Raw genomic sequence first — 19,595 nt, 5'->3', positions numbered from 1 at the left:
GAGATTACAGTAATGCACTATGTGCGGTTGTCTATTTCTGTTTGACTTCTAGATGGGAAGAGGAGCGCTGTCACACCAACATTGAATGATATCTAAGGACCTGTGATAGCGAATACTCGTTAAAAGACTCTGTCACTAATCATAATTTTTTTTATATGTTTGAGATTATGTCTTTTCCAATTGGAGTTAATTCTGGCAGGCGCAGTTTGTGTTAATTAGAATAGTATGGCTGATCCTACTGCTTTAAAGGGAACCTGAACCGAGTAAAATTATTTAAAACACATGATGTACCTGCCAATACCTCGTCGTAAATACATCAGTTCCTTACGAAGCTTAATAATTTCTTCTAACAACAATTCCTTCCATTTCTGACAAGATTTTGTCAGAACTTAAATATATCAGCTGCGGTCAGTTATATATCAGTTGCTGTCAGTTATAACTGAAAGGACAACTGATGTGCAAGATAATGTCCATGTTCCCCTATGGCTCAAGTGGGCGATATTACAGTTTAACAATGTGCTGACCAGGAAGCTGTTTTAATATGTATGTCAAGAGGGTATATTAGTGATGGATGCAAAATTGAAAAAATGCACCTTTATTTCCAAATAAAATATTGGCATCATACATTATACTAGGGAAACATTTTAAATGTTGCAATAACCGGGACAAATGGGCAAATAAAATGTGTGGCTTTTATCCTCAGTACAACATTTTATTTTAGAAAAACTATAATGTCCAAAAACTGAGAAATAATGATTTTTTTCAAAAAAATTTCATATTATTCCCATTAAAATGCATTTAGAATAAAATAATTCTTCGAAATTGTACCACCCAAAGAAAGCCTAATTAGTGGTGTAAAAAATAGATATAGATCATTTAATTGTGATTAGAAGTGATTAAGTTATTGGCGAAAGAAAGGGCGGAGCGCTGAAAGGTGAAAATTGCTCTGTTCCTAAAGGGGTAAAACCCCTCAGTGGTCAAGTGGTTAAAGCGGATCCGAGATGAAAAACTAACTATAACAAGTAACTTGTCATATCTTATCTGAAGTTTAGATAGTTTACACAGCAAATATAGCTGCAAACAGCTTTAATAGAATATGATCATTTCTTCCTGTGATACAATGACAGCAGCCATGTTGTTTGTAAACATTACACAGAGGCAGGCTTATCTTTATCTTGATCACTAAGCCTGTGAAAAAGCCATAATTCTCCTCCTCCCCTCTGCCTCTGAAATCAATAGCTAGTAACACCTCCTCCTTCTCCTGCCCAGACTGAGCTCCCATGAGCCCTTGCTACTGCCAAGGCTCTCTGAAAACCTGTGGGCGTGGTTTATTTAGTTTATAGGGAATTAGAGTATTAAAACAAAAAAGTATTTGGCTTGAGGAATGCCCTATAAACAATAGGAAAGGAACACAATTATGCAATGAGTAAAAGTTCACCTCGGACATCCAAGGTGAAAATAAACTAATGATATAAACAATTGTATCTGTCCGCCTCCTTCTAAAAATGACTTTTTTTAGTTATCCCACACTTTTATTTTATATTTAAATCTACTTTTTAAGCTTTTACTGCTCCATTGTCTGACACATGACACATTCATTGAAGTATGCCAGAGTTAATATCTTTGAACTATTGATCCTTTTTATCTCTTTCCTGCTCTCAGAAGCTATGTACTGCCAGGAAAGTGTTTTATGGCTGCAATTCCTTATCAATGAGGGTTACACTAGTCCGACCCTGTACCTACCCAGACAGAAACTGTCACTTGCATACCTGATTTTTAACTCTTTCAGGCAGAGAAAGAAAAAAAGGAACACAGCATAGTTATTTGTGTGCTGGACACTGTACATGCACATATCCATCTCATCATGTCACCTCGGATGTCCTTTAAAAAACATGCGGCAGTGATGCTTTTTTCCCGTGTGCGATGTGCAATTCGCATGGGATGTTTATTGTCCAGCGCTGCGTAATATGTTGGCGCTTTATAAATACAATAAATAAATAAATAATACATGTAAGTCAATAGAAATGCAGAAAAATTGCATTTGTTATGCAAAAATGAAATCAAATTTTGAAGATAATTAGATACATTCTCATGTAAATTAACCTCATTGGTATGCACTGAGAAATCGCTTTCCAAAAAATTGCCCCCTCAAAAAATTTGCAAGCAAAATTGCAGAAGAAAAAAAAAAAGGACAAAACTGAATAATCACAAAACACTGAATAGGACATGTGAAAAAATGCAGAAAATCGTAGGTGGAATTTGAAGGGATAAGTGTGAATGCTTTCTTAGTGGAAAAAGTTACCGTACTTTTGTCAGTACTTACACAATAATTGCACCTGCAGTCACACAGCTGCTAATCCCAATAAGATTCAGTGTAGGCTTAAAAGAAACTTTTGCCTTTACTTGTTACCTGTTTTTGCCTGTATTTGTACAAAAAAAAAAAAAAAGGGGGATAGATGCTTACCCTTAGTTGAGGGTTGCCACTGGATAATCCGGAATCAGAATCATTTATTTCACCAAGCATGACTGGGTCCTCCCGGGTATTGGGTTAGTCACTAGAGATGTTGCGAACCCGCGGATTTTGGTTCGCAAACCGCGAACTTGTGAAAAAGTTCACGAACCGGTGAATCATTGCGAACCGCAATAGACTTCAATGGGCAGGCGAACTTTCAAAACTACAAACACTACATCACGCAGTGGGAGACGGCCCTCCCGGACTCGCTGTTCATTATCTTGGGGGATTTTAACAAGGCCAACCTCCGCAAAGAGCTGCCTCGTTTCCATCAGCACATCACCTGCCCCACCAGGAGTGCCAACACCCTCGACCACTGCTACACGGCCCTGAAAGATGCATACAAAGCGACACCGTGGGCAGCCCTAGGCTCATCCGACCACTGCATCATCCACCTGGTACCTACTTATAAAAGGCGCCTGGAAACCTCAAAACCGGTCACTAAGTCCTCCAAAGTGTGGTCAAGTGAGGCTAAACTACAACTTCAGGCCTGCTTTGACTGCACAGACTGGAAGGCCCTGGAATCGCCTAACCTGGACGAGGGGGCAGAAAATATATCCTCGTACATCAGCTTCTACGAGAACGCCTGTATTCCAACAAAAACCTTCAAACTGTATCCAAACGATAAACCGTGGTTCTCAAAAAAACTACGACAACTACGGCGCAGCAAGGAAGTCGCACATAAGTCCGGTAACCAGGATGAATACAGGAAGGCAAGGAACAACCTAAACAGAGAGCTGAGGTGCGCAAAAAAGTGCTACGCGAAAAAGATGGAACAGAACCTCTCCTCAAATGACTCACGAGCCGTGTGGAAAGGGCTGAAGGCTGCCACCAACTACAAGCCCCCCCCCCCCCCCCTCAGCATGCCACACCGAGCACTGAGCTTGCAGAGAGTCTCAGTGAATTCTACTGCAGATTCGAGAACCAGCCAGCACCTGCAGGACTCCCACAGCCACCACCACAATCTGCCACTGTAGCCCTGGGCCCGCACTCACCCCCACCGTCAGTGAGGGAGGCGGATGTACTGAAACACTTGCTAAGGTTAAATGCTAGGAAGGCCTCGGGTCCGGACGGAGTGTCACCAGCCTGCCTGAAAACCTGTGCTCGTCAGCTCGCTTCCACCCTCTCTTCCATCTTCACGAGGTCCCTCCAGGAAGGCAAAGTTCCCGCATGCTTCAAGAGGTCTGCCATTATCCCTGTCCCCAAAAAGCAGGGCATCCTCGACCTCAACAACTTCAAGCCCGTGGCACTTACATCCGTGATCATGAAAGCTTTTGAAAGCATGGTGCTACCCCTCCTCAAGCACTCCACAGAGGGACTAGTGGATCCGCACCAGTTCGCGTACAGATCAAACAGGTCCACCGATGACGCCATCAACATCTGCTTGGAGCTCGTCTATGATCACCTGGATAGACAAGACTCCTACGCCAGAATCCTCCTACTGGACTTCAGCTCAGCATTCAATACCATCAGCCCTAAGATACTTCAAGACAATCTCGCTGCGCTAGGAGTCCACCCCACCCTTCGCCTGTGGATCACGGACTTCCTCACCAACAGGTCCCAGGTCGTCAGGTTAGGCACCATCTCCTCACAAGCTAGAATCACAAACACAGGGTCCCCACAAGGCTGCGTCCTGTAGCCGTTTCTGTTCTCTCTGTATACGAACAATTGCAAATCCACGTCAGACTCAGTAAAAGTAATCAAATTTGCCGACGACACGACCATTGTAGGTCTCATCACCAAAAACGATGAGAAGGCGTACCGCCACCAGGTCGATAACATATACCGCTGGTGCAGAGAGAAAGGTTTAGTCCTAAACACAGCGAAAACGGTGGAGATGATCGTTGATTTCAGGAGGCGCGCCTCTACCCCACCTCCAATCCACATTGACGGCAAGGAAGTAAAAAGAGTCCCCAGTGTCCGCCTACTGGGCACAACTATCTCCAACGACCTGAGGTGGAACGCCAGCACTGCCTCGACACAGAGGAAAGCCCAACAGAGACTTTTCTTTCTCCGCCAACTGAAAAAGTTTGGTGTGGTCCAAAAACTTCTGACAAACGTCTACTCAGCCACAATCAAATCCGTCCTATGCTCGTCCATCCTGGTCTGGTACACCAGCTCCTCCGCCAGCGACAGGCTCAAACTGCAGAGGGTCATCAGATCTGCGGAGAGGATCATTGGGAGATCCCTTCCCACTCTGGACCTTCTCTACCACTCCAGGCTGAACACCAGAGCATTAAAGATCGCAAACGACCCCTCGCACCCAGGCTACCGCTTCTTTAATCAGCTCCCCTTGAGCCGGAAGCTTCGGTTCCGATCCATCTACACAAGGACCTCAAGACACAAGAACAGCTTCTTTCCCTCGGCTGTCAACCTCCTGAACTCTCTCCATGGGTATGCCCATCCCCACCCACTCTGCACATAGACGGCGCTCCAACTCAAGCATACCATTCAGTTGTTTTTTTGTATTGTAACTTATGCCACATTGTCTCCCTCTGCATAAAGGTTATACAATGGTCTGTATTCTGTAAGTTCTGTTATATAATGTTCTGTATTCTGTAAGTTCTGTTCCTACTGCATGTCCTGTCCTGTATCTGTAACTATATTGTGTATCAGTACCCTGTACGTGCCAAGCCCAATTCCGGGCACGACCCAGTCGTGCTTGGCGAAATAAAGTTTCTGATTCTGATTCCGACTAATTCTGGCCACAAAAGTGATGGAAAAGATGCTTCAAGGGTCTAACACCTGGAGGGGGGCATGGCGGAGTGGGATACAAGCCAAAAGTCCCGGGGAAAATTACGGATTTGACGCACAGCAGGGTTATAATCCCTAAAAGGCAGAAATCACATTGCATTCCTAAATTGGAGGCATGAAGTACTTGAAAGCATCTTGCGTGTGTAGACATTGATCAGGTAGTGTAAGTAGTGTACTGCTTCACACTGACAGACCAAACTCACTGTGTAATGCACCACAAACAGATGGCCGTGCTGGTGCGCACGATGGCGAGAGTGCAGGCGATGGCGGCTTTCCAGCCCATATGGTCGGGCTGAGGTAGCTCAATGACAGAACAACAGTGACTGTCCATCTGATCGAATTTGGTCTGTCCACAATGAAGCAATGACCTTATTTTCTTGGGTGTGCCCCCCAACACACTCATATAGGTCATTGCTTCATTGTGATACGCAAGCCCCTTCACCGCCGCAAGGTAACGATCACAAAATCACGTCAGCACGACCTCGTACAGACCTGTCGGATGGCCTGCCTCTGGCTCTGCCTCTGCCTTTTGTTTTGTCCATATTGGGGGGATGAAGTGAAAGGTATGCACTGACTTGACTAACACATTGTGCAGTCACACAGGTGCAGTGAAAATGGATGCACTGACTGCTGGTATATAAAACAGCATGCGGCCACACAGATACAGTGAAAGTATGCAGTGACTGCTGGTATAACAATGTGCAGTCACGCAGGTGCAGTGAAAATGGATGCACTGACTGCTGATATATATAAAACAGCGTGCGGTCACACAGATGCAGTGAAATGTATGCAGTGACTGCTGGTATATAAAACAGTGTGCGGTCACACAGATGCAGTGAAATGTATGCAGTGACTGCTATATAAAACAGCGTGCGGTCACACAGATGCAGTGAAATGTATGCAGTGACTGGTATATAAAACAGCGTGCTGTCACACAGATGCAGTGAAATGTATGCAGTGACTGGTATATAAAACAGCGTGCTGTCACACAGGTGCAGTGAAAGGTATGCAGTGACTGGTATTTAAAACAGCGTGCGGTCACACAGATGCAGTGAAAGGTATGGCCTCTCTTTGAAGCGGGTTGAGCCCGCGTGATGCATTAAGGCGGTTGGCGGTGTACACAGGCGTCCTCTCCTTTTATGTAAGTCTCTAGCTTCACCCTTTTGTCTTTATTAGGCACGGTTGGGCATTTTTCTCACTTTACTAAGTGCTCTTTGCTATTTCAATACCCATTATAGAACTTAGACTGGTTCGTTATTGTGTTTTTATTTTTCATTGCATGGGATTTATATATTTTTTGTATGTCCCAGTTTGTTTCCACATTATTTGGTTACTGCACTTTATATGCACCTTTGATAATTGCACTTTTATTATATGGCCCCAATATTAATTATCAGGTATATTTGAGGGTCTCTTTGACTTACTATTTGAACTTGTTACACTCTTATAATTCAGATTGGTTGTGAGGCCTTATGATTTATGTATGGAATATTATCATTATTATTATTATTGTATTTATGTACACCACTGCTATCACCATTTGGTGAATTTTAATATTGTTTTTAAATTTGTTTGTTCTTTACCAATAAAGTATTTGTCATTTTGAATTTATTTTGGAGTGGTTTGGTGCTGTGAATATTGGGTACTTTTTCTTTGTTGCTTATGGTTATCTTGTTTACCCAGATAGCACATCCCTCCTACATTATTTCAATTCTTATTATTAATAGGATGGTGCTTGTCCATATGGTTGTGTTAAAGCAGTGAAAGGTATACACTGACTGCTGCTATATAAAACTGTGTGCGATCACACAGATGCAGTGAAAGGTATGAAGTGACTGGTATTATAATACAATGTGCAGCAGTCACACTAGGCAGTGGCACTAAATGTGCTGGGCCTAGCACAGTATAGCAATTAGCAAGGGCCAGCTGCAATAGACAGGGCTGTATATGCAGTGTCAGTCGGCCACACACAAAAAAACACATCACAAGAACATTAGCCCTCAAAAGAGCTGTTTTGGTGGTGCTTTTCAGCAACAAATATCAGCAAGGACCAAGCTAACAAGAGCCTAACTAAGCTTTCCCTATGTTTGCAGAAAGCTCTCTCCCTTCTCTCACTAATACAGCAGCACACATAGTGAGAACATGGCCGACGCTGCTGCCTTGTATAGGGGGAGGGGGGGGGGGGCTCCAGGAGGGAGTGCAGCCTCATTGGCTGTCATGTGTCTGCTGACTGTGATGTAGGGTCAAAGTTTAGCCCAATGATGTAGTATAGGGGGCGGGTCGATCCGCCATTAAAGTTTGCGATCCAATGTGATGTCCGTGCGAACCGTTCGGGACATCTCTATTAGCCACTACACAAAGCTCAAGTAGAGGATAGAGAGAGAGTGATAGGTGCACAACGTGCAGGTGACAACCAAGAAATATCAGTATACATAATACAGAAAGTTCCAATTGTGACATGAAAGTCTTAATCTTGGGCCGCAGCTTTGGTGGGGGGGCGGGTGTTATGTGACTGGAGTTCAGGATGCTGAATGCGGAGGGGGGAGGGAAAGGGTTCTTGTGTCTCGCGTTCCTGGTGAAGTTGCCCTGGAGTCTCCGACCCAATACCCGATGAGAGTAGACTGAAGAAGTGGGGACCTGGGTTAGAGGGGTCACTGGCAATCCTCAAATCTCTAGAACGCAGTCTGGTGTTGTATAGAAGGGCGAGTGAGGGGAGGGGACTCCCAATGATCCGCTCTGCCTACCTTGTGACCCTCTGCAATTTGTGCCTGTCACCAGTGGTGGTGCCAGCATACCAGACCAAGATGGAAGAGCAGAGGATCGATTCAAAGGTGGTGATTAAAGGTGGTGAAGTAGAACCTTGTCAGAATCTCTTGGGACATGCCAAACTTCCTCAGTTGGTGGAGGAAGAAAAGTCTCTGCTGGGCTTTCTGCTGGGTGGCAGTGATGTTGGGCTTCCTGCTGAGATTTCTGGAGATGGTAGTTTCCAGGAGTCGGGCACAGGGCACTCTAGCCACCTCTGTGACGTCAATATAGAATGGAGGTGGGGTGTGGGCAGACTTGCTGAAGTCAATAATCAGCTCGATGGTTTTGGCAGTGTTAAGCACTAGCCTGTTCTCTTTGCACCAGTGGCGTATTCTCTCTACTTGGTGACAGTACGCTTGGATGTTATCCTTGGTGACAAGACTGACAATGGTGGTGTCATCCGGAGGCTTTTCCCATCCTCTTTGCCCCCACCGATCCAGTGCTGGAACCCCCTGAACATATTTGACAAAGGCTTGTTGAATATTCTCACACGGCCTCTCTCCCATCCATGTACAAATGTGGCCGCACTGCGCAGGTGCACAGACGCCCATGCCTGCATGGTAGCATGGAGCTGCAAAAGACTAAGGTGGTCAGCAAGCTTTTGGACAGCCACAGTGACCCAACGGAGTGGACTGAAAGGAAACTGAGGGACCTGTAAGGCTACAGGGCAAATATACAACCTGGACCTGATGGGAGACTGAACTGCAGGATAAAACAGTCTAGGACGCTCAAACTGCTGCAGTATACCAAACCAGGGAGTCAACGAGTCCACACCCGGAGACTGAACTGCATCAGTCTACACCATACATGTCAAACTCTGGCCCACAGACTCATCCTAGTTGGCCCTCAAGTGGTTTCCCCACTCTATGTCACCAGGGAAGCTGTACTGGGAGTGAGAATTAAAGCATACACCATGGGACTGTATGGGGAGGGAGGTCACTAGACACCAGGGAACTGTAAAGTGTAGGGAGGGGGCCCAATAGACTCCAGGGAACTGTATAGGGGAGGGAAGAGGGCCATTAGACACCAGGGAACTTTATAAGGGAGGGAAGTGGCCAATAGACATTGAGGTTGGCCCAGAACTTAGTCCCAGTGTTAAATTTTGGCCCACGTTGTACTTGAGTTTGTCACCCTTGGTCTACTCTACACTAATCAGGAGCCAGTTCAGAAAAATAAGCGACCAATAGCAGAGGGCAGCTATATATAGCTCTTTGTGATGTGTTTGATAAAGGGAGTATGTCTCTCACAAAACGTTGCCCAGTTGATGTATTCAAGCTGTTTGTACACCTGAACTAGGTTCTGAAGATTTATTTAATAAAGAGCTGAATTACGGTGCTTCAAAATGATCGTGCTGGTTGGCCTTCAAATTTTTCTGGCTGTAATAGTTAAAGGGAATGAAAAGGAATCTAGAGTAGCCTGTAAACAACTGAAGGCATATCTCACATTGGCAAATGTTGATGTTTGTGAGTACATTTAACAGCAATGATGTTTATGCCAGAGCAGCAAGGAAGAAGCCATTGCTCTACCCCAAAAATATTGGTGACTGTCTACACTTCACTAAAAATGGGCAAACCAGAAACTTTTGTGGACGGATGAAACACATGCTTGGTTCTCAAAAGAATAAGCTGTGCATGTGCAGAACGCTTCCGCTGACAGGAGGGGGTCGTGGGCGCGGATGGGACCATGCATGCGCAGTAGGAACGACTAGAGTCACAGATATTTTGGAAATGGCAGTCGTTCAACAGAAATGACCCAGAGGACAGCGAGGGACCTGACACACCACAGGGGGCTAGAAGAAGGGCCAGGTAAGTAATTTCTTGTCTGCCTGTAAATATGATGATCTGCAGGCTCACGTGGATCAAACAACATGAACAAATTACATCTATTTTCTGGCTTCTCACTTTGCATGTATTGATTTTTTTTCCCTACTACTATATTTCAAGTAAAGTTCCTCTTTAACCACCTTGGCGGTAATGACGAGCTCAGCTCGTCCATTACTGCCGCGGTGTATTTCTCAGCCCCTGGAGGCGCCACTGTCAATCATGGCCGCATGGTCTGCAGCGAACTGCGCAGTAGTTCTGCACCTGCGCAGTGCGCGACGGACCACGTGGCCATGATTGACAGCGGCGCCTCACGCAGGCGCAGTAAGGCCGACCTGGTAGTCGGCCTCTGAACCGTGTGGCGAGAGCAGAGCAGCGACGGGGAGCGGCAGTGACAGCGTGGGACAGTCGGCTGCAAGGGGCTGGAGAATGCCCCAGGTGAGTAGAGCTTTTTTTTTTTTTTTTTTTTTTTTTTGCCTGATGACTCTTTTAAATGAGGAGTATCACATTTTGAGAAAGAAAAACACTGCATTTCAGCAGCATAAGAACCATATCCCAACTGTGAAACATGATGGTAGGAGTGCTCTAGTTTGGTCCTGGTTTGGTTGCATCTTGGCTGGGATGGCTTGCCAGTCTTGATGGAACAATGAATTCTGAGTATTCTAAAGGCAAATTTCATAACATCTGTTCAAGATCTAAAGGTCATGCAGCAAGGCAATGATCTTAAACACACAAGTCGCTCTACCAAGGAATGGTTAAAGAAGAATAAATATCCAAGAACTAAAGCTGAAAGCTACAATTCCAAATCGATGAAGGGTATCTGGTGGACGCAATTTGGGTGAAGAACCTCAGGGCCCGGGATGGAAAAAAAAAGAAACGGGCAACACCAGTAGCACCAAATAGTGTAGTATTATCAGGCAAAGCGACCACAAATGAGACATACAGTATATTACTTACAAAACTGGGTTGCTGACAGGTAACCACAGTATTAGGCAGGTGGAAAATACCATCTCCATGCGGATAGGAAATCTTCTCTGGGACGGGTTGGATCGCACACCAAAAAATAAAAGAGCCTGCTGGATAATGGATGAAGGAGAACTGTATACAAATTGAGAGGAGACGCCCTAAAGGTTGTATGCAGTCAGTTCTGAGTGGATAATGTGACAGTCTTACCTCAGACTGAAGGTAGAGAAGTTAATTAACTTTTGATAGACACCAGAAAGGACGACACGTTTTGCAGGACCTGGCCGCTTCTTCAGGTCTATCATACATTGTCTGCAAACAAACATATATAAAGCTCACAGTCGCATGTGCAAGTAAAATACATACAATTACATATAATAATAAAATGAATTAGTTGAATTAATAGTAGTAGTAGTAGAATAGTGATTGCTCCAACTCTGTGTGAATGTTCAGTGCAGGATCTGGGAAAATAAGTTTCAAAGTAGCCCAAAGAAGAGACGGTTCTGTGCAACGTCCAGTACACTACAAAAATATTTATTTTTATCTCCAGTGAAAATAATGTAATAAACAAGTTCTTCATTTTTACAATAATTATGTATAAATGATTTAGTCAGTGTTTTCCCATTGTAAAATCTTTCCTCACCCTGATCTACATTCTGACATTCATCACATGGTGACATTTTTACTGCTGGCAGGTGATGTCACTGGAAGGAGATGCTGCTTGCTGTTTTTTGTTTTTTTTTGGAATTGGACACCTCAAGTGAGAGGTATATGGAGGCTGCCATCTTTATTTCTTTTTACACAATACAAGTTGCCTGGCAGTCCTGCTGATCGTTCATGAATCAGTAGTGTCTGAATGAAGCACACATCTAAATCAAGTGAGCAGAAAATCCAGTCAGATTTCAGTCAAACATCTGGTCTGCATGCTTGTTCAGGGTCTATGGTTAAAAGTATTATGCTTGGTACACCCCATGCAATTTCCCGTCAGATAGATGGGTCAAATCGATTATTTCCGACAGGTCCAATCTGGTTTTCCGAACGTTTTTCTGATTGATTTTGTACAGAAGTGATCAGAAAATCGATCAGAATAACGATTGGAAATAATCAATTTAACCCGTCTATCTGACAGGAAATCGCATGGCGTGTACCAGGCATAATGCTGGGTACACATGATGCTATTTCCTGCCCGATCAACGGGAATCGAGCAAATATTTCTGTCATGTCATCTGTTCCCATCAGATAATAGGATTGATTTTCTAAAGTAATCACAGGAAAATCGATTCCATTATCGATCGGGAGCAGTTTGCAATTTCCTGTCAGATTACCTGTTGGTTGGAAAATTGCATCGTGTGTACCCAGCATTTGAGGCAGAGGATCAACAGGACAGCCAGGCAATCTGCATTGTTTAAAGGAATCATCAGGCTAAACAATAAAAAAATAGCTTTACTCACCTGGGGCTTTCTCCAGGCCCTTGCAGCCGACTGTCCCACGCTGACTGCTCCGCTCTCCGCTGCTGTCCCGGGCTCCCCGCACAGTGCGGAGGACAACCTCGAGGTCGTCCGTACTGCACCTGAGTGCAGTGCCACTGTCCCTCTGTCCTCCTCATTTGTCCCTCTTTCAGGACTTTGTCCCTCTTTCTATGTAAATATATATATTTAATTACTAAAAAATGTGTTTGATTGACTCTTCCCATCCTTTAAATTGTTATATTACTAATTTTAAAATGTTACTATGAAGGAAAATGAACCAGGATAGAAAGGACCAGTGTGGTTTGAATTATAAAACAACATATTTTCTTATGAAATCTTTATGGTATGCGTGACTAGGGGTGTGATGGGCATGGTTGGGGGTGTGGCTTAAGGGTCCCTCTTTCTCATCTCAAAAAGTTGTGCAGGCGCAGAACTGAAGACTGAACTTCATCCCAATCAGCAGCTGATACCCCCTTTCCCATGAGAAATCTTTACCTTTTCTCGAATAAATCATCAGGGAGATTAGTATGGCTGGTATTGTGGTGAAACACCTCCCACAGTGTGATGTCAGGACCAAGGTTCTGACAGTTTGCTGTCTGTGAATCTTGTTGCATTGTGGGAAATAACAGCTTTTTCCAACTGCCAAGCAAGCAACACCTCCCTCTGTGCATAGAACTCTCACCGGGCAGAACTAAAGATGTCAACACCAGTGCTAAATTCCAGAATGTAAATCAGGGAGAGGAAAGATTTCACAATGGGTAAACAATGACTTGATAATCTATAAATGAGTAAGCAATTTTATTCATTATGTCTCTTTCACTACAGTTCCTCTTTCAGGCGTACTTTAAATGGATTGTATTATCTCCTATAGAACAACTTACCCATTGATTTCAATATGCGGCAAAAAAAGTGACAGCCAACAAGAGGTTAAATTACTTCTGACCCAGCCACTAAACTCAGCCCAGTAGGTTGGCCCTGACTTCAGAGTAATATTTTCCTGCTCTATCTGGAGGATCTGACGCCCTTTCCCAAGTGGGTGGAGACCGACACACCGAGGCACCGCCCAGGCTCCTCCCACAAGCTGTTGCAGTTTCCTAGCTGAAAACAAAACAAGTGGTTTATTTGTTTAACTTTTTTTTTTTTTTTTCCAATTTGGAACAAAGTTCAGATTCTGCCGAGGCTATAAATAGAAAGAAGGGCTGCTCCTTCTGATTAGCAGGCTAAGCTCTACACACAATATAAAACGGCAGCTATTTTTAGCCAGATATAATTTCTGTTCCCTTTTGCCGCACGCTCTGATTCCATTTAAAACGTTCGACTCCTTGTTTTGTGGCTGTGCCCTTTCATAACTGCCTTGTCGTGGATGCCTGGCTGCAATTCTACTGCTGATCTATGGAAAAACTCTCATGTCTTCATCAAAGGAGTCAGAGCTTTACCCAGAAAAACTTTCTAAACACAGATTCAATCACTTTTTTTTCTTTATATGTATAATAGGAGAAATGTGTCAGGAAATAAAGGGAGGATGAGAATATATATATAAATATTTGTGATTCTAAATTGATATGTGGTTTATAATCAAGAACAACTGAAGTGAGAAGAATATGGAAGCTGCCATATTTATTTCCTATTGAACAATACCAGTTGCCTGGCAGCCCTGCTGATCTATTTGGCTGCAGGAGTGTTTGAATAACACCAGAAACAAGCATGCAGCCAATCTTGTCAGATCTGACAATAGTATCAGAAACATCAGATCTGCTGCATGCTTGTTCAGGGGCTATGGCTAAACGTATAAGAGGCAGAGGTTCAGCAGCATTGCAAGGTATTGCACTGCTCATGTGATAGACTGTATTGCACTGCTCATGTGATAGACTGTATTGCACTGCTCATGTGATGGTCTGTATTGCACTGTAGGACTGTACCGCACTGCTCATGGGATGGACTGTATTGCACTATTCATGTGGACTGCATCGCACTGTTGAGGCGATAGACTGTATTGCTCATGTGACAGACTGCACTGCACTGCGCATGTGATAGACTGTTTTGCACTGCCCCAGAATGCCATGCTCCCTCACCCCCCGCTGGCGTCCCACCACCCCTCGCACCAGCAGCCGCGGCTCACCCAGGCCACCCCCCGCCACATGCACAACCTACACCAGGGAACAGCTTCTAGGGTGGGAACCACCGAGCCCCCCTCCCCCTGAAGCCAGGCTCCTGACCACTCTAATCTGGGACCACATACGACAGATCCTGGACCCTGCCCTGAGACTCCGGCCAGGCCAGCGGAGGAGAGGATGCCGCGCTGGTGCCCGCGTGAGGCTGGAGAGGAAGAGCCTATGCTCAGCCATCCCCTTAGTCCTCCTGGCAAATGCCCAATCCCTCCCAAACAAACTGGATGAACTGCGCCTCCTCTGCGACAGGAGGGACCTCGTCAGTAACACCCTGGCCCTCTGCCTCACAGAAACATGGCTGCATGAGGACATCCCTGAGAGCGCCCTCCTTCTCCCGGGCTTCAGCATCATATGAGCAGATCGGGACCCTGTCCTCTCAGGGAAAAAGAGAGAGGGCGGCATCTGCTTCTACATCAGCTCCTCATGGTGCCCCCCTCCAACGATACTCGCTAGGAAGTGCTCTCGAGACCTGGAACTACTGCTAATCAATTGTAGGCCGCCATACTCACCAAGGGAGTTTTCCTCCTATGTCCTTGCCGGAGTGTATATCCCTCCCGATGCAGACATCAAATCTGCCCTTCTCGTCTTAAGCGAGACCATCTCACAGTGGGAGACATCCCTCCCGGATTCATTGTTCATCATCGCGGGTGACTTCAACAAGGCCAACCTGCGTCAGGAGATGCCGCGCTATCACCAGCATGTAACCTGCCCCACCAGGGGCCTGAACACCCTGGACCACTGCTACACGGCACTGAAGGATGCATACAAAGCAGTCCCCCGAGCAGCTCTGGGCTCGTCGGACCACTGTCTCATCCACCTTATCCCAACCTACAGGAGACGCCTGGAATCAGCTAAACCGACCATCAAGACCACCAAGGTCTGGTCAAACGAGGCAAAACTGAAACTACAAGCCTGCTTTGAATGCACCGATTGGAAGGCACTGGAAGCGCCAAACTTGGATGAATGGGCAGATAACGTTGCCTCATACATCAGTTTCTGTGAGGACTCTTGTGTACCAGCAAAATCCTTCAAGCTGTACCCGAACAACAAGCCGTGGTTCACCAACAAGCTACGGCAGCTGCGAAGGTGCAAGGAGGTTGCGCACAGGTCCGGCAACCGAGAGGACTATAGAAGGGCAAGAAACGACCTCAATCGCGAGATGAGAGCTGCCAAAAAAGAGTATGCTGAAAGAGTGGAACACAACCTCTGCTCAAACAACTCACGTGCCGTATGGAAGGGGCTGAAGGCCGCCACTAACTACAAGCCCCAACCCCAGCAGGCGACACCCAGCCCGACACTAGCAGAAGAACTCAGCAGATTCTACTGCAGGTTCGAGAACCAGGGAGTACCGGAGGGAAACCCGGCACCGCTACCCCACCCCTGTGCCTGGCAAACAACAACCTGCCCTCTCCCTCGGTGGTGAGCGAAGCAGAGGTCCTGCGCCTCTTATCACCACTTAATGCCAGGAAAGCCTCCGGCCCCGACGGAGTGTCTCCAGCCTTCCTGAAAACCTGCCGTTGGCAACTTGCTCCCATCCTCTTCGCCATCTTCACCAAGTCCCTGGAGGAAGGCAAGGTCCCCACTTGCTTTAAGAGGTCTACCATCATACCTGTGCCTAAGAAACAAGGGGTCTCCGATCTCAACAACTTTAGACCCGTAGCCCTGACGTCTGTAATCATGAAAACCATGGAGCGGGCAGTCCTAGCCTACCTCAAGCTCTCCACTTCACCCGTCCTAGACCCCTACCAGTTTGCCTACAGGGAAAACAGGTCCACCGATGATGCGATCAATATCTGCTTGGAGCTCACCAACGACCACCTGGACAGGCCGGACACGTATGCTAGAATACTTCTCCTGGACTTCAGTTCGGCCTTCAATACCATCTGCCCACGCATTCTGCAACGGGATCTTGCTGCACTCGGAGTCCACCCAAGCCTACTACTGTGGATCACAGACTTTCTCACCAACAGATCCCAAGTCGTCAAACTGGGTGATATCCACTCACAAGCAGCGATCACGAACACAGGCGCTCCCCAAGGCTGCGTCCTGTCACCACTGCTGTTCCCCCTCTACACAAACAACTGCAGATCGGAGGCAGACTCCGTAAAGGTCATCAAGTTCGCCGACGACACCACTATCATTGGCCTTGTCACCAGGGATAACGTCCAAGAGTACTGCCAACAGGTGGAGAGAGTTTGCAACTGGAGCAAGGAGAACAGGCTGGTGCTTAACACTGCAAAAACTGTTGAGCTAATCATTGACTTCAGGAAGTCTGCTCCCCCTCCGCCCCCTATTTATATTGACGGCACCGAGGTAGCCAGGGTGCCATGTGCCCGGCTTCTGGGTACTATAATTTCCAGTGATCTCAGCTGGAAGCCCAACATCACTGCCACCCAACGGAAAGCCCAGCAAAGACTCTTCTTCCTCCGCCAGCTGAGAAAGTTTGGCATGACTCAAAAAATCCTAACCAGCTTCTACACCGCCACCATTGAGTCAATCCTCTGCTCCTCCATCTTGGTCTGGTATGCTGGGGCCACCGCAAATGACAAGGACAAACTTCAGAGGGTCATTAGGTCAGCGGAGAGGATCTTTGGGTGCCCCCTCCCCTCTCTTGCCCTGCTACACAACAACAGACTGAAGTCCAGGGCTCTGAGGATTGCCAATGATCCTTCTCACCCAGGCCACCGCTACTTCAGCCTGCTGCCACTGGGCCGGAGGCTTCGGGCCATCTCCACAAAGACCACGAGACACAGGAACTCATTCTTCCCCTCGGCGGTCAACCTCCTCAACTCCCTCCACATACTACCATCAATGCAAGCCCGGACGAGCTGCGGGGCGGTCTGTACCATGGCGGAACGTTCAACCACACCAACCAACCCACCAGACTAACCATCGCGGTGTCACACTAGGGACTGTAATGCTTTAAGGATGTATAGGCAAATGCAATACTACGTGTAGTGAAATACAATTGCATGGAGCAATGCAATGTGCAGTGGAATTGCAATGAAATGTGAACTCTAACTCACGCTAACCGATGCCTCTACGGCTCGCTGCTATCTATCTATGTCTCTATCTATGTCTCTCTCTAAGCCAGATGTATTGTGCCAAAAACAATTCCGGGCATGACCCAGTCATGCTTGGCGAAATAAAGTTTTCTGATTTTGAAAAGGTAATTGGTATTGCTTAAAAGGAAATAAATATGGCAGCCTTCGTATTCCTCTTGCTTCAGTTGTCATATCAGTTGCCTGGCTGCCCTGCAGAGGCGTAGCCAGGGCTTTCAGCGTCCGGGGGAAAAGACTATTAATGCGCCCTCTAAGGAGGGACCTGACGCGCCAAAAAGGGGCGTGGCCACGCAACAGAATGTGGGCGTTGTAATGGGTGGGGCAAAATATACATGACCTTAGCAGTGGTGTAAAAGGTCTGCCAGGGAAGTTTGAGCTCTGCCATAGTGTTTTCCCCCAAAATACATGTAATCTGACAGAATTTCACCAAAAGTACATGTAATTTGGCAGAGGTTCCTCCAAAATACAGATAATATGGCCATGGTTCCCCCAAAATAGACATAATCTGGCAGCAGTGCTTCTCCCAACATACATATAATCTGGCAGCAGCGGTTCCCCAAAATACACTTAATCTGGCAGCAGTTCCACCAAAATAGGTGCCCCCAGTATAGGTAACCAGGTCTATAGGTGTTCCCAGTGGAAGTAACCAGGCCTATAGGTGTCCCCAGAATAAGTAGGCAGGTCTATAGTGGTCCCCAGAATAGGTAGCCACTAGCCAGGTGTATAAATGTCCCCAGTATAGATAGCCAGGGGTTTAGATGTCTCCAGTATATGTAGCCAGGTCTATAAATGTTCCCAGAATAGGTAGCCAGGGGTATAGTTATCCCCAGTATATGTAGCCAGGGGTATATGTCCCCAGTATTTGTAGCCAGGTGTATAGCTGTCCCCAGTATATGTAGCCAGGGGTATAGGTGTCCCCAGTATATGTATCCAGGTGTATACCTGTCCCCAGTATATGTAGCCAGGTATTTATGTGTAGCCAGGGGTATATATGTCCAGTATATGTAGCCAGGGGTAAATATGTCCATTATATGTAGCCAAGGGTATAGGTGTCCCCAGTATATGTAGCCAGGGGTATATGTGCCCAGTATATGTAGCCAGGGGTATAGGTGTCCCCAGTATATGTAGTCAGGTGTATAGGTGTCCCCAGTATATGTAGCTAGGGGTATAGCTGTCCCCAGTATAAGTAGCCAGGGGTATATGTCCTCAGTATATGTAGCCAGGTGTATAGGTGTCCCCAGTATATAGGGGTATAGGTGTCCCCAGTCAGGCTCGGACAGGGCTGGCGGGAGCTTGGGATTTCGCCCCGGTAGGCCTCTCTTTTTGTGGCCGGGCCCCGAGCACTGCAGGAGGGGGAACAGCGCAGGAAGGAGGAGCAGCGGTGGGCACAGAGCAGCGGGGAGGGGGGGCAGTCTCCCTTCCCTCCCTCACCTGGGGGCCCCTCCTCCCTCACCTGGGGGCCCCCCTTCTGCGCTTCCCTCTCCAAGCTATAATGTGCGGTGGCGGAGACCAGAGCAGCAGCGAGCGGGGAACCGATCAACTTACTACTTCTTGGTTCCCGCTCTGCGTGCTACTGCCCTGGTCTGGTCTTCCCTGCTGTACTGTCCAATCATGCTCTCACTGTTCTTCCTGTGAAAGCATGATTGGACAGCACAGCAGAGAGGACCAGAGCAGCAGCAGGCAGAGCGGGATCATGCAGGAAGACAGTAAGTTGTAAGTTGTTGCCCGCTCGCTGCCGCCCGCTGCGCGTTCTAGTCTGGAGGGGGGAGCGGTGCAGGGGGGGGCCCCAGGTGAGGGAGGGGGGGGAGACTGCCCCCCCCCCCTCCCCGCTGCTCTGTGCCCGCTGATGCTCCTTCCGGGCTACTTAGTCTGGCGACACGAACCTATAGACCTGGCTAAACTGGGGGCATCTATAGACCTGGCTAAACTGGGGGCACCTATAGACCTGACTAAACGGAGGACACATATACACGTGGCTAAACTGCTGCCAATCTGATTGCATTTTGTGGGGAATGAAATCTTACGCCAATCTGGTTGCATTT

The sequence above is a fragment of the Hyperolius riggenbachi genome, chromosome 3 (genome assembly GCF_040937935.1).
Source record: "Hyperolius riggenbachi isolate aHypRig1 chromosome 3, aHypRig1.pri, whole genome shotgun sequence".
Classification (NCBI taxonomy): domain Eukaryota; kingdom Metazoa; phylum Chordata; class Amphibia; order Anura; family Hyperoliidae; genus Hyperolius; species Hyperolius riggenbachi.
This window is presented reverse-complemented; position numbering follows the sequence as displayed.